We start from the raw sequence: 21,145 nt of genomic DNA, 5'->3' as shown, positions 1-21,145 counted from the left end.
TTTTGGGGTGAGGTTGATCTATGTTTCAGTCAAAGAGGTATAAGGGTATACTTGTCCTCTGATTTGTGCATGCATTTCTTCTATCATTTGCAAAAATTGTTTTTGTGTTACAAAGTGGCAAAAGATCAAAGTGCAAAGTAAAAGATGGCAAAAGATCAAATACAAAGTAAAGAGTGGCAAATAGTCAAAGTCCAAAGTAAGGGGGGGGGGCAAAAAACCAAATTCCCCTAACTTTTGTGGGGGAGCGGAGCAATGAGGGCAAACTGCAGAGGTTGTTGAGCGACACAGACGGACCATGGTTTTATCCTAGCTGTGTCACTGCGGTGTGGGCCATGGGTTTATCCTGTAGAGTTAATACATACTCCTTCCGTTTCCAAATAAGTGTCTCATCTTAGTGCAATTTTATACTGAGGGGGTGTTTGGTTCCAGGGACTTTTTTGTGTTGGGACTAGAAAAAGTCCCTAGCAACCCAAACAGGGTGAGACTTTTTGCTAAAAGTCCTTAGAAGCACCTCCTTGAGAGCCTTTTTCAAAAAGTCTCAGGGACTAGAAAAAGTCCTAGGACTAGAGAACCAAACACCACCTGAAGCTAGTACAAAGTTGAGACATTTATTTTTGGGACGGAGAAAATAATTATGTTCTTCAACTACTCGTTTTACGTCTCTAAAAACTGTCAAAATCAAGTTATATCTTCCTAAATTACTGGTTCATGTGACACTTAAAGTGACACGAGATTGAGCTAAGCAAGGAGCCTTGGAAATTTGTTGTGCAACCTCTCAAGCATCTATCTAATTTGGGCTAATTTTTGTGCACAAGAATAAATTGTATACAACTACACGATTGTTGTTGTAGACATTAGAATTAACACAAGACAATAATAAACTTCTGCAATTTACGAGATGTGTGAACGTCAAATTTAAGTTGTCCTCTCGTGATTTGATTGTCGTTCGTATTTGGCTCATTGATGTTAAGGCCCGAACGTTAGGTGGGAGCCCTTCCCAGACCGAACAAATTGGTTCCCCAACGCATGGGGAATTGATTGTTCGGAGCGAGAGGCATCCCAACCCGAACCTTCTCTCACTCATGCTGGCAGGTCAAGCTAGTGTTTGATGTGTTCTGCCATGAAAAAATGAACATGCCCATTTAGATACCAAACTAAAATAACAGAAAACCAACTAAAAACTGAGAAAAAACTTTAGAGTAAAAATCACATAGAAATCTAGAAATTCATATAAAAAATCTGATGGAATATATATATTGCCATGGATTATATGATAACACTGGACTATTATACTTGTTAGAACTACCACACATAAAAAAATACTTACAAAGAAAGGTCATTATAGTGGGACAAGTAGCAAAACTATCATGGTCTGCAATAAAAAAGGAAACTTTTTGCCATGCTCTAACAAGAAAATAAAATGCCATACTAGAAAAAACAATTTGCCTTGGCAAATTTTAGTGCCATTAAATGATGTAAAAAACACCATGATACATACAAACTAATTTTGATGATGCTCAGGTAAGAAAGCATCAACTAAATTGCCATGGTTAAAAAAAAGTGTACATTTATCGAGAGAAGAATAAGTTTTCCATGAGCAATACACAAAATCTGCCGTAATACATGAAACTAAATTTGCCATGGTCAATTATTGAAAAATAAAGCAATGATCAATAAAACTAAATTAGCCATGGAGAATTACTAAATTTGCCATGATCTATGAACTAAATTTGCCATGATCTATGAACTAAATTTGCCATCGTCCATAAAAAATTCGATGGTCAATTACTGAAAAATATGCCATGGTCAATTACTAAAACTTGCCATGAATCATAAACTAAAACTGACATGGTGCATTACTAAAATTTGCCATGATCCATGAACTAAATTTGTCATGGTTCATAAACAAAACAAAAATTGCCATGGTCAAAATGCTAAACTTGCCATGTTCTATAAAAAGTAAATTTGTAATCATGAATTACTAAAAATTGACATGATCCATAAGTAAATTTGCCATGGTTCACAGTTAAAAAAATATCATGTTGAATTGCTAAAATTGCCATGGTCTATAAAATAAAATTGCCATGGTGAATTACTAAAATTTGTTAAGATCAATGAACTAAATTTGCCATGATTCATAATAAAAAATTGCCATGGTAAATTACTAAAATGTGCCATGGTGAAGTATTAAAAGTTCCATGACCATGAAATAAATTTGCCGTGGTTCATTTTTTTTGCCATGGTGAAGTAATAAAACTTGCCATCGCAACTACATGAAGGTCCTAACGCGACACATGTATAGGAGACCAATCGATCCAACTACGCGTGAGGCATGAATCGCAAACAATATCGTAATAGAACCATCACCAATAAAACAAACTGTGCACGATTGTAGAGACATTAAATACAATTCAAAAAAGAGTTGCGTGTGCGATACATGGCATACAGTTGATCCATACAAATTGCTTGCGATCATACAAAATAACGCAAACGGTTATCGAAATCCAGATGTGTGCGATAGACGACATACAGTTCAGTCGGATGAACTGTTTGTGATGAGCGAAAATAACACAAACGATTACCCAGATCCAAATGTGTGCGATAGATGACATACAGATCACTCAGATAAATTGTTTGCGATCATCCAAAAGAACAAAAACGATTCGGTGTAACAAGATGTGTGTGATACCCGGCAAACAGGTCGATAATCAGAATTGTGTGCGATAATTCTAGGCAACGCATACTTTTTTGTTGCGAATTATGTGCTCGACAGGGCACACAATTGAAGAAACCAACTATGCGTGATAATGTAAAAGATCGTTGTTGAATGCCTATTGCTAACCGTCTACGATGAGATTAATAGGGGAACGTAGAGATAACAAATTAATTTGAGCGAATGGCAACAAAGATATACAGTCTGCTTAATTTAGTCCTTGTTGTTGTTGTTGTTGTTGTTGTTGTTGTTGTTGCTGCTGCTGTTGTTGCTGCTGTTGCTGTTGCTGCTGTTGCTGTTGTTGTTGTTGTTGTTGTTGTTGTTGTTGTTGTTGTTGTTGTTGTTGTTGTTATTGTTGTTGTTGTTGTTGTTGTTGTTGTCGTCATCGTCGTCGTCGTCGTCGCCGTCGTCGTCGTTGTTGTTGTTGTTGTTGTTGTTGTTGTTGGATGGCCCTGCGACATCGTCGGCGAAGACGTTTCTTACCGCAAACCGTTGGCTTTTCATTGCCGCTGTCATTGTCGTCGTCGTCATCGCCGTTGATGTCCTCGTCGTCGTCCCTGTTCGATCATTCCTACTCCTCATCATCATCGCTGTCGTCTTCTTCGTCCTCCAACGGCTCCTCGTCCATCTGGTCATCATCCAATGACTCGGGCTGCAGTGGCCCTTCCATGAACCGGATAAAATCGAGGTCAGGGCTCGATGTCGGACTCATGGAAGACGAGTGGGCTGATTTCGTGGTTGACCTTTGATCGGGCGCAAGACTTCAGGTGGAAATGTTGTCCTCGTTGTGCTCGACATGGCTGCGCTACGTATACAAACCGCGAGAAAGCGAGATTGCAGAGTGTGTGTAAGTGTGTAGCGCGACCGACCGGGTCGATGAAGATGGTGGCGACTAAAGCGGGGTATGAATAAAAGAGGAATGACAATTGAAGGGGGTGACAAATTATATTGGCACATTGGCAGGCAATCAGAATTCTGATATAATCAACCACAATTATTAGTACTCGATCGCTCCAAATTCCCACGGTTGCATAGTTCCCAATGTGATAATTATGCACCCAGATTGGAGCGTCCAAATGTGAAACAAGCAATTTTCATAGGATAGTTGGCAAGCAATAGATGAGCTCTGCTTATTGATGTAGCCAGTTATAAAATCAAACAAAACCCCAAATCATCATTACAAACAACGCATAGAAGATGACTAATGCGACAACTACAACTATACATGCTAATTCCTTCTTGACTCTTGCTCTCATCTATTGCCGGTGATTGATTCTTTTTTGCTTCATCATAGTGATTGTACACTCCAGACCAGTCAGTTTCTCCTTCAGCTTTACGTGATAACACTCTGAGCCCTGACATGTCATTCATCATTAGTGAAAATGGAAGGTGAAATGGACAAGGATAAAATCAAGAGTTGCTGCAAAAGAGAAAAGGATCGTGGCAAAGCATGAGAAAAGGATCCCCGAGTTCTTAGTGAATTATAGGCCTACAAAGCATGGAATCAAGAGTTGCTGCAGAAGAAGGCTTGGACTGAAGATTTGATCAAGAAGAATGATATGCAAATTGAGGTGTTATTGAAGAAACATGTTGAAAATTATGCTGCTATTAACCAGTTTAGGTTAAGCAAAAGAAATCAGAGGGAGAGAAATTTGTGCTAAAATGTGTTTTAGTATTAGCATTATTTGCTATGTTTGTCAAGCTGCTGTCTTGAACATGTTGGTGTAAGAAACATTTGGATGAAAGGCTAATTTCAAGTGGACTAGTTCATAGACCACGATGTTTTACCTTCCTTAAATTTCCAATTTGTAGACACCAAATAGCATATGAGTTGTACTAAAATTGTATATCATATGGACTAAATTCATATAGTAGCCTAATAAAAAGAAAACATATTTTTCCTGAAACTTCTACAAACAAAGATGCATATCATCTGGAGTAAATTCCAAGGGGTTAACAAGATGTTACATCTTGCCCAGATTCTAGGGGTACAAACCTACTCAACAACTCATCATATTTGGAGAACTCTTGCATTATTTCAATTTACCTGAACTACATAGTAAAGAGCTAGTAAATTGATGACAACTATGGTAAGTGCCACCATGTATCTGTTTTTCTCCTCCGCCTTCACTTCAAGTCCTTGTATGACTCTTGCTTTCTCTCTCCATCCATTTGCAGCTCCTCTACCACATGATCAAATATGCCCATACCAATCTCTAGTTTCAACTTATCATTGCGAGCAATTCTCCTTTCTTCTGCAATAGTATGCTTTAGCTCAACAATCATATGTTTTTACTAGCTAATTCAAAACCCAAATTAGCCACCGCCACCTCCAATGTTGTCTTCTCTCTACCCACTAGATTGATTCATCTTGGTATGCAGTATACCAAAGATCATTAGCCTGCCTATTAAAGTATAATAATCCATACAAAATACAATTAACACTACAAATTAAATAAGGGATCATTCAGATAGGCCATGAGCACTAACTACCTGAACCTCCTCCAAATCTGGTGTAGTTGAGCGTGGCCAAGACATGATTGAATCGGTACCCCTTGCCACTGTAACCGTTGCGGCCAGACATTGCCCACGACGGCGCCCCTGAAATTTGGGGTTCATATGAGATTAAGGAAAGGGTTCCGAAGCGCTTGAATAAGGCGGATCGGGATCCGAGAGCTTACTAAGAAATGCCATGCGGTTGTCGGTGACTGTCTTCGATGGCAGATCACATCCAGATGGTCGAGAGGGCGGCAAATCTGCATGATGTATGTTGGCCTGGATAGGCAATGCGGGTAGAGAAATAATGTTGGTGCCGTGGCGGATGTGCACCACTGCCGGTCGTTGGTCGGCGCTGGAATCAGATCCGGTGATGCGGGCAAGTTGCAACCATGGCTATGGCTGCTCTGTGGAATGTGTGTGTGTGTGGGGGGGGGTGCTCAGGGCTGTGCGTGGTTAGTCATTTACAAGTGATAGAGAGAATATACCCCACCTATCATATGCAACGCTGACCCACCTGTCATAAGCTGCCTTGGCCCCACCTATGATAAAGCTACCTCAGCCCCACCCGTCATAAGCTACCTCAGCCCCACCTGTCATAAGATGCCTCGGCCGACCTATCATAAGTAGGGGCAACCCCACATGTCAGGATCTTACTGTGTCAGCACTGTGGGGAGAGAGCGGACCGATGCCACCTATCAGGGTTTCAAGCGACCCCACATGCCATAAGTTGCCTTGACCTCACATGTCAGGATTCTACCGCGATAGCACTACTGTGAGAGAGAGTGGAGCGAACCCACCTGTCAAAATATCATGCGGCCCCACTAGTTAGGAGCTGACGGTCAAAGGTTGTGACCGGATGGAAGTGCTTCGTTTGGGCTTTTGTGAGCAGGTGGTGGAGGGAGGGAAAAACTGAGCAACGTTAGTTGTCGAGGGCAAAACTAAGCATAGGAAGCAACCAGGGGCATGAAAATAGTAGTTTTTTTCAAACATACCATCCGCCCATTTTCTCAAATTTAAGCAAATTTTTAGCCCACCATAAAATGTTCCCGATAACTGTTGTTGGTGTGCGGGATGTGAAGGATTGCTAGGTTCTCTTTGTTCTACATGCCATGCATAACCGGTTGTTTTCCTTGCACCGAACTTCCCTGCATAAAAAAACTACAATTGTTTGTAAGTTTGTAAATTTTTTAGTAGGTGATTTTTACTATGTGTAGTCAGTACCTGTGTCTACGTACTGCTGAAGAAGTGGTAGTAGAGGTCCAGTCCAGTTTAACTCCTCATAGTCTTACGCATTCCATGGTGTTGATTGTAGTGAGCTATAGAACCAGAAATTACCCACCTCATATCCATTTTTGCACCTCTTCTCTAATTTCTATGACCAAATAAAACATCAGAAAACATTAATTTATGGCAACATTGGCATCTAACATGTCAACTACACTTATACATACACCAATAAAACATCCCAACAACTGATCTGACACCATTGGCATGGAACATGGCAGTTCTTTTCTTCTCTTCTTCGTATGTAGCACATCTTTTCTATGCTACTAGATTGCACATAGCAATGTGATACGTCTCCATCGTATCTACTTTTCTAAACTCTTTTGCCCTTGTTTTGGACTCTAATTTGCATGATTTGAATGGAACTAACCCGGAGTGACTATGTTTTCAGCAGAATTGCCATGGTGTTATTTTTGCGCAGAAATAAAAGCTCTCAGAATGACCTGAAAATTACAGAGAATATTTTTCGAATATATAAAAAATACCGGCACAAGAATTATCCAAAGGGGGCCACCCAGAGGCCACAAGCCCTGGGGGCGCGCCTTACAGGCTTGTGGGCCCCCTGGAGCTCCTCCGACCTCAACTCTAACTCTATATAACCCTATTCGAGGAGAAAAAATCAGAGAGAAGGGTTCATCGCTTTGTTCTTCATCGGGAGGGCTGGTCTGGAGTCTGTTCGGGGCTCCGGAGAGGGGGATTCATCGCCATCATCACCACCAACCTTCCTCCATCACCAATTTCATGATGCTCACCGCTGTGCGTGAGTAATTCCATCGTAGGCTTGCTGGACAGTGATGGGTAGGATGAGATTTATCATGTAATTGAGTTAGATTTGTCTGGGTTTGATCCCTAGTATCCACTATGTTCTGAGATTGATGTTGTTATGACTTTGCTATGCTTAATGCTTGTCACTAGGGCTCGAGTCCCATGATTTCAAATCTGAACCTATTATGTTTTCATGAATATATTTGTGTTCTTGATCCTATCTTGCAAGTTGTAGACAGCTATTATGAGTTATGATCCGCATACCCCAATGTGACAATAATTGGGATTCTTTCCGGTGGTTGCCGTAGTTTGAGGAGTTCATATATTCACTAAGTGCTAATGCTTTGTTACGGTTCTCTATTTAACGGAGGCCTTAATATACCTTAGTTTCCAGTAGGACTCCGTTGCCATGGGACGATGATGTCTACTACACAACCTTCTTCTTGTAGACGTTGTTGGGCCTGCAAGTGCACAGGTTTGTAGGACAGTAGCAAATTTCCCTCAAGTGGATGACCTAAGGTTTATCAATCCGCGAGAGGAGTAGGAGGAAGATGGTCTCTCTCAAACAACCCTGCAACCAAATAATAAAAAGTCTCGTGTGTCCCCAACACACCCAATACAACGGTAAATTGTATAGGTGCACTAGTTCGGCGAAGAGATGGTGATACAAGTGCAATATGGATGGTAGATATGGGTTTTTGTAATCTGAAAATATAAAAACAGCAAGGTAGCGAGCGGTAAAAGTGAGCGTAAACGGTATTGCAATGATAGGAAACAAGGCCTAGGGTTCATACTTTCACTAGTGTAAGTTCTCTCAACAATAATAACATAGATAGATCATATGACAAGCCCTCAACATGCGACAAAGAGTCACTCCAAAGCCACTAATAGCGGAGAACAAACATAGAGATTATGGTCGGGTACGAAACCACCACAAAGCTATTCTTTCGGATCAATCTATAAAAGAGTTCGTACTAGAATAACACCTTAAGATACAAATCAACCAAAACCCTAATGTCACCTAGATACTTCATTGTCACCTCAAGTATCCGTGGGCATGATTATACGATATGCATCACACAATCTCAGATTTATCCAACCAACATAAAAGTACTTCAAAGAGTGCCCCAAAGTTTCTACCGGAGAATCAAGAACGTGTGCCAACCCCTATGCATAGGTTCCCAATGTCACGAAACCCGCAAATTGATCACCAAGACATACATCAAGTGTTCTCATAAAGACTCAATCCGATAAGATAACTTCAAAGGGGAAACTCAATTCATCACAAGAGAGTAGAGGGGGAGAAACATCATAAGATCCAACTACAATAGCAAAGCTCGGGATACATCAAGATCATGCCATAGAGGGAACATGAGAGAGAACACGAGAGAGAGAGAGAGAGAGAGATCAAACACATAGCTACTGGTACATACCCTCAGCCCCGAGGGTGAACTACTCCCTCCTCGTCATGGATAGCGCCGGGATGATGAAGATGGCCACCGGAGATGGATCCATTCTCCGGCAGGGTACCGGAAAGGGGTCCCGATTGGTTTTTCGTGGCTCTGGAGGCTTGCGGCGGCGGAACTCCCGATCTAGGTTCTGTTCTGGAAGTTTTAGGGTACGTAGGTATATATGGGTGCAAGGGGTACGTCAGTGGACCTCCGGGGTGCTCACGAGGTAGGGGGGCGCGCCCAGGGGGGAGGGGCGCCCCCCCACCCTCATGGGCAGCCCAGGAATCCCCTGACGTGCACTCCAAGCCCAACAGATTAGTTTCCTTCCAAAATTAACTTCTCCAGTTGATTTCGTTCCATTTTGACTCCGTCTGATATTCCTTTTCCTCGAAATACTGAAATAGGCATAAAACAGCAAATCTGGGCTGGGCCTCCGGTTAATAGGTTAGTCCCAAAAATAATATAAAAGTGGATAATAAAGCCCAATATTGCCTAAAACAGTAGATAATATAGCATGGAGCAATCAAAAATTATAGATACGTTGGAGACGTATCAAGCATCCCCAAGCTTAATTCCTGCTCGTCCTCGAGTAGGTAAATGATAAAAAAAGAATTTTTGATGCGGAGTGCTACTTGGCATAATTTCAATGTAAATCTTCTTACTTGTGATATGAATATTCAGATCCGAAAGGTTCAAGACAAAAGTTCATATTGACATAAAAATGATAATACTTCAAGCATACTAATCAAACAATTATGTCATCTCAAAATAACATGGCCAAAGGAAGTTCATCCCTACAAAATCATATAGTTAGGTTATGCTTCATTTTCGTCACACAAAGATGTTCCCAACTTCTATACCCCCGATGACAAGCCAAGCAATTGTTTCATACTCAAATAATCTCAAACTTTTTCAACCTTCACGCAATACATGAGCGCGAGCCATGGACATAGCACTATGGGTGGTATAGAATATGATGATGGGGATTGCTTGAAGAAGACAAAAAAGGAGAAAGTCTCACATCAACGAGGCTAATCAATGAGCTATGGAGATGCCCATCAATTGATGTTGATGCAAGGAGTAGGGATTGCCATGCAACGGATGCACTAGAGCTAAGAATGCTCAACAAAAGAAAACTAGTGGGTGTGCATCCAACTTGCTTGCTCATGAAGACCTAGGGCATTTTGAGGAAGCCCATCGTTGGAATATACAAGCCAAGTTCTATAATGAAAAATTCCCACTAGTATGAACAAGACAACTTATGAGACTCACTATATGAAAATCATGGTGCTACTTTGAAGCACAATATATGAGACTCACTACATGAAAAACAAGGTGCTACTTTGAAGCACAAGTGTGGAAAAAGAGATAGTAGCATTGCCCTTTTTATTTTCTCCTTCTTTTTTCGGGCCTTTCTTTTTTTCTTTTTGGCCTTTCTCTTTTTTTGATTGGGCAATGCTCTAATAATGATGATCATCATACTTCTATTGATTACAACATAATGATTACAACTCGATACTAGAACAAGATATGACTCTATATGAATGCCTCCGGCGGTGTACCGGGATGGTGCAATGAATCAAGAGTGACATGTATGAAAAATAATGCATGGTGGCTTTGCCACAAATATGATGTCAACTACAAGATCATGCAATGGCAATATGACAAAAGTAAAGCATGTCATGATGATGATGATGATGATGGTGGAAGTTGCATGGCAATATATCTCGGAATGGCTATGGAAATGCCATGATAGGTAGGTATGGTGGCTGTTTTTAGGAAGATATAGAGAGGTTTATGTGTGAAAGAGCGTATCATATCACGGGTTTTGGATGCACCGGCGAAGTTTGCCCCAACTCTCAATGTGAGAAAGGGCAATGCACGGTACCGAAGAGGCTAGCAAATGGCGGAAAGGTAAAAGTGCGTATAATCCATGGACTCAACATTAGTCAAAAGAACTCATATACTTATAGCAAAAATTTAGAAGTCATCAAAAATCAAGTACTACGCGCATGCTCCTAGGGGGATAGATTGGTAGGAAAAGACCATCGCTCGTCCCCGACCGCCATTCATAAGGATGCACAAGACAGGTACACTTCATGCTTCAAATTTGTTACACAACTTTAACCATACGTGCATGCTACGGGACTTGCTAACTTCAACACAAGTATTTCTCAAATTCACAACTACTCAACTAGCACGACTATGATATTATCACCTCCATATCTCAAAACAATTATCAAGCATCAAACTTATCTTAGTATTCAACCCACTAAAAAGAAAGTTTCACATATCTTGAATACCAAGTATATTAACATTAAGCAAATTACCATGCTATTTAAGACTCTCAAAATGATATTAGTGAAGCATGAGAGTTCATCTATTTCTTCAAATTAAAACTACCACCATGCTCTAAAAGATATAAGTGAAGCATTAGAGCAAATGACAAACTACTCCGAAAGATATAAGTGAAGATCAATGAGTAGTCGAATAATTATACAAATATGTGAAGACTCTCCCATTTAGTAATTTCAGATCTTGATACTTTATTCAAACAGCAAGCAAAGCTAAATAAAATAAAATGACGCTCCAAGCAAAACACATATCATGTGGTGAGTAAAAATATAGCTCCAAGTAAATTACCGATGGAAGTGGACGAAAGAGGGGATGCCACCCGGGCATCCCCAAGCTTAGACGCTTGGTTGTCCTTGAATATTACCTTGGGGTGCCTTGGGAATCCCCAAGCTTAGGCTCTTTCCACTCCTTATTCCATAGTCCATCGAATTTTTACCCAAAACTTGAAAACTTCACAACACAAAACTTAACAGAAAACTCGCGAGCTCCGTTAGCGAAAGAAAACAAAACACCACTTCATGGTACTGTAATGAACTCATTCTTTATTTATATTTGTGTTAAACCTACTGTATTCCAACTTCTCTATGGTTCATAAACTATTTTACTAGCCATAGAGTCATCAAAATAAGCAAACAACACAATGAAAACAGAATCTGTCAAAAACAGAACAGTCTGAAGTAATCTGTGTCAAACATAAATTTCTGAACCCAAAAAATTCTACCAAAATTAGACGACCTGGGAAATTTGTTTATTGATCAGCAGCAATTGGAATCACTATTTTATCACGTTCTGGTGATTTTTAACAATTCGGGCACTGAGCGCAAAGATTCTGGAAATTACAGCAAGATCAAATAACTATCTTCCAAGAAGATCTAATAGATTTAACTTGGCGCAAACACTAATTAAAAGATAAAACCACATCTAAACAGAGGCTAGATGGACTATTTATTCCTAAACAGAACCAAAAAGAAAGAAACTAAAATAAAATTGGGTTGCCTCTCAACAAGCGCTATCGTTTAACGCCCCTAGCTAGGCATTATGATTTCAATGATGCTCACATAAAAGATAAGAATTGAAACATAAAGAGAGCATCATGAAGAACATGACTAGCACGTTTAAGCCTAACCCACTTTCTATGCATAGGGATTTTATGAGCAAACAACTTATGGGAACAATAATCAACTTGCATAGGAAGGTAAAACAAGCATAACTTCAAAACTTTAAGCACATAGAGAGGAAACTTGATATTATTGCAATTCCTACAAGCATATGTTCCTCCCTCATAATAATTTTCAGTAGCATCATGAATAAATTCAACAATATAACCAGCACCTAAAGCATTCTTTTCATGATCTACTTGCATAGAAAATTTACAACTCTCCACATAAGCAAAATTCTTCTCATGAATAATAGTGGGAGCAAACTCAACAAAATAACTATCATGTGATTGAAAATTAAGATCAAGATGACAAGTTTCATGGTTATCATTATTCTTTAAAGCATACGTGTCATCACAATAATCATCATAGATAGGAGGCATGCTTTCATCATAATAAATTTGCTCATCAAAGCTTGGGGGACTAAAAATATCTTCTTCACTAAACGTAGCATCCCCAAGCTTGGGACAAACATTAATTTCAGCAAATATATTCTCAAATATGTCATTCTCATCAAACATAGCTTCCCCAAGCTTGGGCCTTTTCATATCATAAGCATAATCACTCTCATCATCAATAGTATGGATAACACCAATAGTATAGCAATTATCATTATCACAAGTAGTAGGAGCAACATCCTTTGGAAGGGATACCTTTTTACCTTTGTTTCTCCTTTTTTTTCTTTTTCTTCTTCACATTATGTGTAGGCTCAACCTTCCTCTTTGAGCTCCTTATTGATGAGATTGGTTGAATAGAAAGCTCCTCCTCGTTACCTGATTCATCATAAGAAATAATAGGAGGAGATTGGGAAGTCTCTTCCCTTTCATTAGTATTCTCTTCATCTTCTATTTGTTTTCTTTTCTTTATGTAATTGGCAATATAAGGATTTTCAATGCAATTCACCGCACAATACATATAAATCTTTTCTAGATCAAAATCAAGAAATCTATCAAGATTAAATTTTGGAATACCCTCAGTTATACGTTTCATTTCTTCATAACCCAAAAGAAGGCTAAGTTCTTTATGATGCTCAAGGGTAATCAAATTATCACAATATTTGGACACGACTTGATCATGAAACAAATAGCATTGGAGCTTTAAATGACCATGTTCATTGCAAAGTTCACAAGGAGCACGAAAAATATTGAATCTTTCAGCACATTCATCTAGCTCTTCTTGCAACAATTTGGTTTCTAGGTACTTATGCCTCTTGCAATAAATATCTTCTCTATTTGGTGTGTTCATGCAAACATGCACTCCACAAAAGTTGACATGCTCATAAGAGATATTTTCATCATAACTAGTTCAATTATCATTAGCAACATGGATATTAAAAGAATTCGTACTAACAACATTGCAATCATGCTCATCATTCAAAGATTTAGTGCCAAACAATTTAGAGATTTCTTCTTCTAGCACTTGAGCACAATTATCCTTTCCATCATACTCATGAAAGATATTAAAAAGGTGAAGCGTATGAGACAAACTTAACTCCATTTTTTTGTAATTTTATTTTATAAACTAGACTAGTGCTAAAACAAGAAACAGAAAGATTCGACTGCAAGATCTAAAGATATACCTTCACTTACCTAGCCTCCCCGGCAACGGCGCCAGAAAAGAGCTTGATGTCTACTACACAACCTTCTTCTTGTAGACGTTGTTGGGCCTGCAAGTGCACAGGTTTGTAGGACAGTAGCAAATTTCCCTCAAGTGGATGACCTAAGTTTTATCAATCCTCGAGAGGCGTAGGAGGAAGATGGTCTCTCTCAAACAACCCTGCAACCAAATAACAAAAGTCTCTTGTGTCCCCAACACACCCAATACAACAGTAAATTGTATAGGTGCACTAGTTCGGCGAAGAGATGGTGATACAAGTGCAATATGGATGGTAGATATGGGCTTTTGTAATCTGAAAATATAAAAACAGCAAGGTAGCGAGCGGTAAAAGTGAGCGTAAACGGTATTGCAATGATAGGAAACAAGGCCTAGGGTTCATACTTTCACTAGTGTAAGTTCTCTCAACAATAATAACATAGATAGATCATATGACAAGCCCTCAACATGCGACAAAGAGTCACTCCAAAGCCACTAATAGCGGAGAACAAACATAGAGATTATGGTCGGATACGAAACCACCACAAAGCTATTCTTTCGGATCAATCTATAAAAGAGTTCATACTAGAATAACAACTTAAGATACAAATCAACCAAAACCCTAATGTCACCTAGATACTCCATTGTCACCTCAAGTATCCGTGGGCATGATTATACGATATGCATCACACAATCTCAGATTTATCCAACCAACATAAAAGTACTTCAAAGAGTGGCCCAAAGTTTCTACCGGAGAATCAAGAACGTGTGCCAACCCCTATGCATAGGTTCCCAATGTCACGAAACCCGCAAGTTGATCACCAAGACATACATCAAGTGTTCTCATAAAGACTCAATCCGATAAGATAACTTCAAAGGGGAAACTCAATTCATCACAAGAGAGTAGAGGGGGAGAAACATCATAAGATCCAACTACAATAGCAAAGCTCGGGATACATCAAGATCGTGCCATAGAGGGAACACGAGAGAGAACACGAGAGAGAGAGATCAAACACATAGCTACTGGTACATACCCTCAGCCCCGAGGGTGAACTACTCCCTCCTCGTCATGGATAGCGCCGGGATGATGAAGATGGCCATCGGAGATGGATCCCCCCTCCAGTAGGGTACCGGAAAGGGGCCCCGATTGGTTTTTCGTGGCTCTGGAGGCTTGCGGCGGCGGAACTCCCGATCTAGGTTCTGTTCTGGAAGTTTTAGGGTACGTAGGTATATATGGGTGCAAGGGGTATGTCGGTGGACCTCCGGGGTGCTCACAAGGTAGGGGGCGCGCCCCCCACCCTCGTGGGCAGCCCGGGAATCTCCTGACATGCACTCCAAGCCCAACAGATTAGTTTCCTTCCAAAATTAACTTCTCCAGTTGATTTCATTCCGTTTTGACTCCGTCTGATATTCCTTTTCCTCAAAATACTGAAATAGGCATAAAACAGCAAATCTGGGCTGGGCCTCCGGTTAATAGGTTAGTCCCAAAAATAATATAAAAGTGGATAATAATGCCCAATATTGCCTAAAACAGTAGATAATATAGCATGGAGCAATCAAAAATTATAGATACGTTGGAGACGTATCAGACGGTAGGACAAAAGATGTCATGCAAGTTCTTTTCCATAAGCACGTATGATTATATACGAAATACATGCCTACATTATATTGATGAATTGGAGCTAGTTCTGTGTCACCCTAGGTTATAAATGCTACATGATGAATATCATCCAACACAATTATCATTGTCAATCCGTTGCCTACGAGCTTTTCACATATTGATCTTTGCTAAGTTACTTTGTCGTTGTGCTATTACAATCACTACAAAACTGCTATTGTTACTTTTGCCACTGTTACCATTACTTCCATATTACTTTGCTACTAAATACTTTGCTGCAGATAAATCTTTCAGGTGTGGTTGAATTGACAACTCAACTACTAATACTTGAGAATATTTTTTGGCTCCCCTTGTGCCGAATCAATAAATTTTGGTTGAATACTCTACCCTCGAAAACTGTTGCGATCCCCTATACTTGTGGGTTATCAAGACCTTTTTCTGGTGCCGTTGCCGGGGAGCATAGCTCTATTCTCTGAGTCACTTGAAATTTATATCTGTTCATCACTATGAAGAATCTGAAACATACAAAAACCAAGATTTTTTCCTCTAGAACGAGGGGAGGTAAGGAACTGCCATCTAGCTTTGCACTTCATTCACCTTCTGTTTTGAGTAAGCTTGCGACACCTACACCTGCTATTGATTCTGGTATGTCGCATGTTATTGATGATGCTACTTCTACTATGAATGATGCTTATGATGCTACTACTTTGCTTGATAAAACTGTGCCACTAGGTGAATTTCTTGATGAACAACTTGCTAGAGCTAGAACCATTGAGTATGCTGAAGATGATGACGTTTCTGAAACAGACGAGATTATTGAAACTGAACACTTTGAAACACCTGTTAGACCTAGCTCTCCTAGATATGAATTTCATGTTATGCCTGAGGGTTATTTTATGGATGGAGAGGTAGCTAGGGACTTTCTTGCTTGTAAGGATAGAGATGATCTTAAGAAATTATTATGCAAGTGGAAAGAAAAATCTTTGAATGCTAGGATGTGATACGTCTCCAACGTATCTATAATTTTTGATTGTTCCATGATGTTATATTATCAATCTTGGATGTTTTATAATCATTTTATAGTCATTTTATATCATTTTTTGGTACTAACCTATTGACATAGTGCCAAGTGCCAATTCCTGTTTTCCCCATGTTTTTTACATCGCAGAAAATCAATATCATACGGAGTCCAAATGCCACGAAACTTTACAGAGATTTTTTATGGACCAGAAGGAACATGTTGGGCCCTGGTTGCACCTGGGGGAGTCCCAAGGAGGGGACAACCCACCAGGGCGCCCCAGGAGGCCCAGGCGCACCCTGGTGGGTTGTGCCCACCTCGGGTGCCCCCCGGACCGCCTCTTTGCTCTATAAATACTCCAAAAATCCTAGAACCCTAGGGGAGTCGGTGAAATATTCATCCACCCGCCGCAGAGTCCAGAACCACCAGATCCAATCTAGACACCATCTCGGATGGGGTTCACCACCTCCATTGGTGCCTCTCCGATGATGCGTGAGTAGTTCTTTGTAGACCTTTGGGTCCGTAGTTAGTAGCTAGATGGCTTCATCTCTCTCTCTCTCTCTTGATTCTCAATACAATGGTCTCTTGGAGATCCATATGATGTAACTCTTTTGCGGTATGTTTGTTGTGATCCGATGAACTTCGAGTTTATGATCAGATCTATCTTTTTATATCCATGAAAGTTATTTGAGTTTCTTTAATATCTTATATGCATGTTGCTTATAGCCTCGTATTTCTTCTCCGATATTTGGGTTTTGTTTGGCCAACCTGATCTATTTATCTTGCAACGGGAAGAGGTGCTTTGTATGTTGGAAATATGCCCTAGAGGCAATAATAAAATGGTTATTATTATTCCTTGTTCATGATAATTGTCTATTGTTCATGCTATAATTGTATTAAGCGGAAACCGTAATACATGTGTGAATACATAGATCGTAATATGTCCCTAGTAAGCTCCGTATGACGGAGAGGTATCTCTGGGCCCACTCGGTAATGCATCATCATAATGAGCTCAATGTGACTAAGGAGTTAGCCACGGGATCACGCGTTATGGAACGAGTAAAGAGACTTGCCAGTAACAAGATTGAACGAGGTATGGGGATACCGACGATCGAATCTCGGGCAAGTAACATACCGATAGACGAAGGGAATTGTATACGGGATTGATTGAATCCCTGACATCATGGTTCATCCGATGAGATCATCGTGGAACATGTGGGAGCCAATATGGGTATCCAGATCCCTCTATTGGTTATTGGCCAGAGAGATGTCTCGGTCATGTCTGCATGGTTCCCGAACCCGTAGGGTCTACACACTTAAGGTTCGGTGACGCTAGAGTTGTTATGGTAATTAGTATGTGGTTACCGAAGGTTGTTCGGAGTCTCGGATGAGATCCCGGATGTGACGAGGAGTTCCGGAATGGTCCGAAGGTGAAGATCGATATATTGGACGAAGGGTATTGGAGTCCGGAATTGTTCTCGGGATACCGGGTGACGACCAGCGTGTCCGAAAGGGGTTTCGGAGGCCCCGACAAGTGTTGGTGGGCCTTATGGGCCAAGGGGAGGGGGCATATCAGACCACTAAGGGACTGAGCGCCCCTCCCACCCCATCTCATGTAACCTGGAGAGGGGGGGGTGCCTTCCCTAGGGAAGTCACCCCTCCCGGCTTGGGGGGCAAGTTTCCTAGGGGTGGGGGCGCCCAAACCCATCTAGGGTTTCCCTTGTGGCCGCCGCCCCTCCCCTAGGGAACCCTAGGGCGCCTCCTCCACCCCTTCCCCCTATATATAGTGAGGGAGAGAGAGGGCAGCCACACACCCTTCCCCTGGCGCAGGCCTTCCCCCTCTCCTACACCTCCTCCTCCTCCGCAGCGCTTGGCGAAACTCTGCCGGAGAACCACGAGCTCCATCACCACCACGCCGTCGTGCTGTCGGAGTTCTCCCTCAACTTCTCCTCTCCCCTTGCTGGATCAACGAGGAGACGTTCCCGGGCTGTACGTGTGTTGAACGCGGAGGCACCGTTGTTCGGCGCTTAGATCGGAATCGATCACGATCTGAATCGCTGCGTGTACGACTCCACCAACTGCGTTCTTGTAACGCTTCCGCTTAGCGATCTTCAAGGGTATGAAGATGCACTCCCTCTCTCTCATTGCTAGTATCTCCTAGATTGATCTTGGTGACACATAGGATTTTTTCTGAATTATTGATATGTTCCCCAATAGTGGCATCATGAGCTAGGTCTATGCATAGATTCTATGCACGAGTAGAACACAAAGCAGTTGTGGGCGATGATTTGTTCAAGCTGCTTACCGTTACTAGTCTTATCTTTATCCGGCGGCATTGTGAGCTGAAGCGGCCCTGACCGACCTTACACGTACGCTTACGTGAGACTGGTTCCACCGACTGACATGCACTTGATGCATAAGGTGGCTGGCGGGTGGCTGTCTCTCCCACTTTAGTCGGATCGGATTCGATGAAAAGGGTCCTTATGAAGGGTAAATAGAAATTGGCATATCACTGTTGTGGTTTTGCGTAGGTAAGAAACGTTCTTGCTAGAAACCCATAGCAGCCACGTAAAACATGCAACAACAATTAGAGGACGTCTAACTTATTTTTGCAAGGTATGCTATGTGATGTGATATGGCCAAAAGGATGTGATGAATGATATATGTGATGTATGAGATTGATCACGTTCTTGTAATAGGAATCACGACTTGCATGTCGATGAGTATGACAACCGGCAGGAGCCATAGGAGTTGCCTTAATTTATTTATGACCTGCGTTTCAATGAAAACGCCATGTAATTACTTTACTTTATTGCTAACCGTTAGCCATAGTAGTAGAAGTAATAATTGGCGAGGCAACTTCATGAAGACACGATGATGGAGATCATGGCGTCATGCCGGTGACGATGGTGTTCATGCCGCGCCTTGAAGATGGAGATCAAAGGCGCAAGATGATATTGGCCCTATCATGTCACTTTATGATTTGCATGTGATGTTTGTCATGTTTACATCTTATTTTCTTAGAACGACGGTAGCATAAATAAGATGATCACTCACTAAAATTTCAAGAAAGTGTTCCCCCTAACTGTGCACCGTTGCGAAGGCTCGTTGTTTGGAAGCACCACATGACGATCAGGTGTGATAAATTCTAACGTTCGAATACAACGGGTGTAAGCCAGATTTACACATGCAAAACACTTAGGTTGACTTGACGAGCCTAGCATGTACAGACATGGCCTCAGAACACGAGAGACTGAAAGGTCGAACATGAGTCTTATAGTAGATACGATCAACATGGAGATGTTCACCGTTGATGACTAGTCCGTCTCACGTGATGATCGGACACAGCCTAGTCGATTCGGATCATGTATCACTTAGATGACTAGAGGGATGTCTATCTGAGTGGGAGTTGATTGAATAATTTGATTAGATGAACTTAATTATCATGAACATAGTCTAAATTGTCTTTGCAAATTATGTTGTGGATTAATAGCTCACACTTTAGCTCTTTGTTTTAATACGTTCCTAGAGAAAGACTAAGTTGAAAGATATTGTAAGCAACTGTGCAGACTAGGGCTGTAGTCTGAGGATTGTCCTCACTGCTACATAGAAGGCTTCTGTCCTTGATGCACCGCTCGGTGTGCCAACCCCTCTGGAGTCGTCTGTGGATGTTGTGAACATCTGGTAGACACGTTCTAATGACTACCTGATAGTTTAGTGCGCCATGCTTTACATCTTAAAGTTGGGGCTCCAAAAGCATTTTGAACGCCATTGAACATATGAGATGTTCGAAGAGCTGAAATTGGCATTTCAGGCTCATGCCCATGTTGAGAGGTTGAGACCTCTGACAAGACCTTTGCCTACAAGATGGAGGAGAATGGCTCAGCCAGTGAGCCTGTGCTCAGAATGTCTGGGTACTTCAATCACTTGAATCAAGTGGGAGTTAATCTTCCAGATAAGAGAGTGACTGATAAAAGTTCTCCAGTCGCTATCACCAAGATACTAGAGTTTCGTGATGAAATATAACATGCAAGGGAAGATAATCCCAGAGATGTTCGTCGTGCTTAAGGCTGTAAAGGTAGAAATCTAGAAGGGGCATCAAGTGTTGATGGTTAACAAGAGCACTGGTTTCAAAGAAGGGCAAGGGCAAGAAGGGAAACTTCTTGAATGGCAAGGCAGTTGCTGCTCCAGTGAAGAAACCCAAGAACCCAAACCCGAGACAAAGTGCTTCTATTAGGGGAACGGTCACTGATAGCGGAACTACCTCAAATACTTGGTAGATAAGGCTGTCAACTTCAACAAAAGTATATTTGATATATGTGTGTTATTGATGTGTACCTTACTAGTACTCCTAGTAGCACCTGGGTATTAGATACCGGTTCAGTTGCTAATATTGGTAAATTGAAACAAAAGCTAGGGAATTAACGGAGACTAGCTAAGGGCGAGGTGACGATGTGTGTTGGAAGTGTTTCCAAGGTTGATGTGATCACCATCGCACGCTCCCTCTACCTTCGGGATTAGTGTTGAACCTAGATAAATGTTGTTAGCATTGGTGTCTGCGTTGAGCATGGACATGATTAGATCATGTTTATTGCAATACGGTTATTCATTTCAGTCAGAGAATAATGGTTATTCTGATTACATGAATAATACCTTCTATTGTCATGCACCCAATGTGAATGGTTTATTGAA

This window comes from Triticum dicoccoides, chromosome 3A, assembly GCF_002162155.2.
Source record: "Triticum dicoccoides isolate Atlit2015 ecotype Zavitan chromosome 3A, WEW_v2.0, whole genome shotgun sequence".
Lineage (NCBI taxonomy): Eukaryota > Viridiplantae > Streptophyta > Magnoliopsida > Poales > Poaceae > Triticum > Triticum dicoccoides.
Note: the sequence above shows the minus strand (reverse complement) of the source record.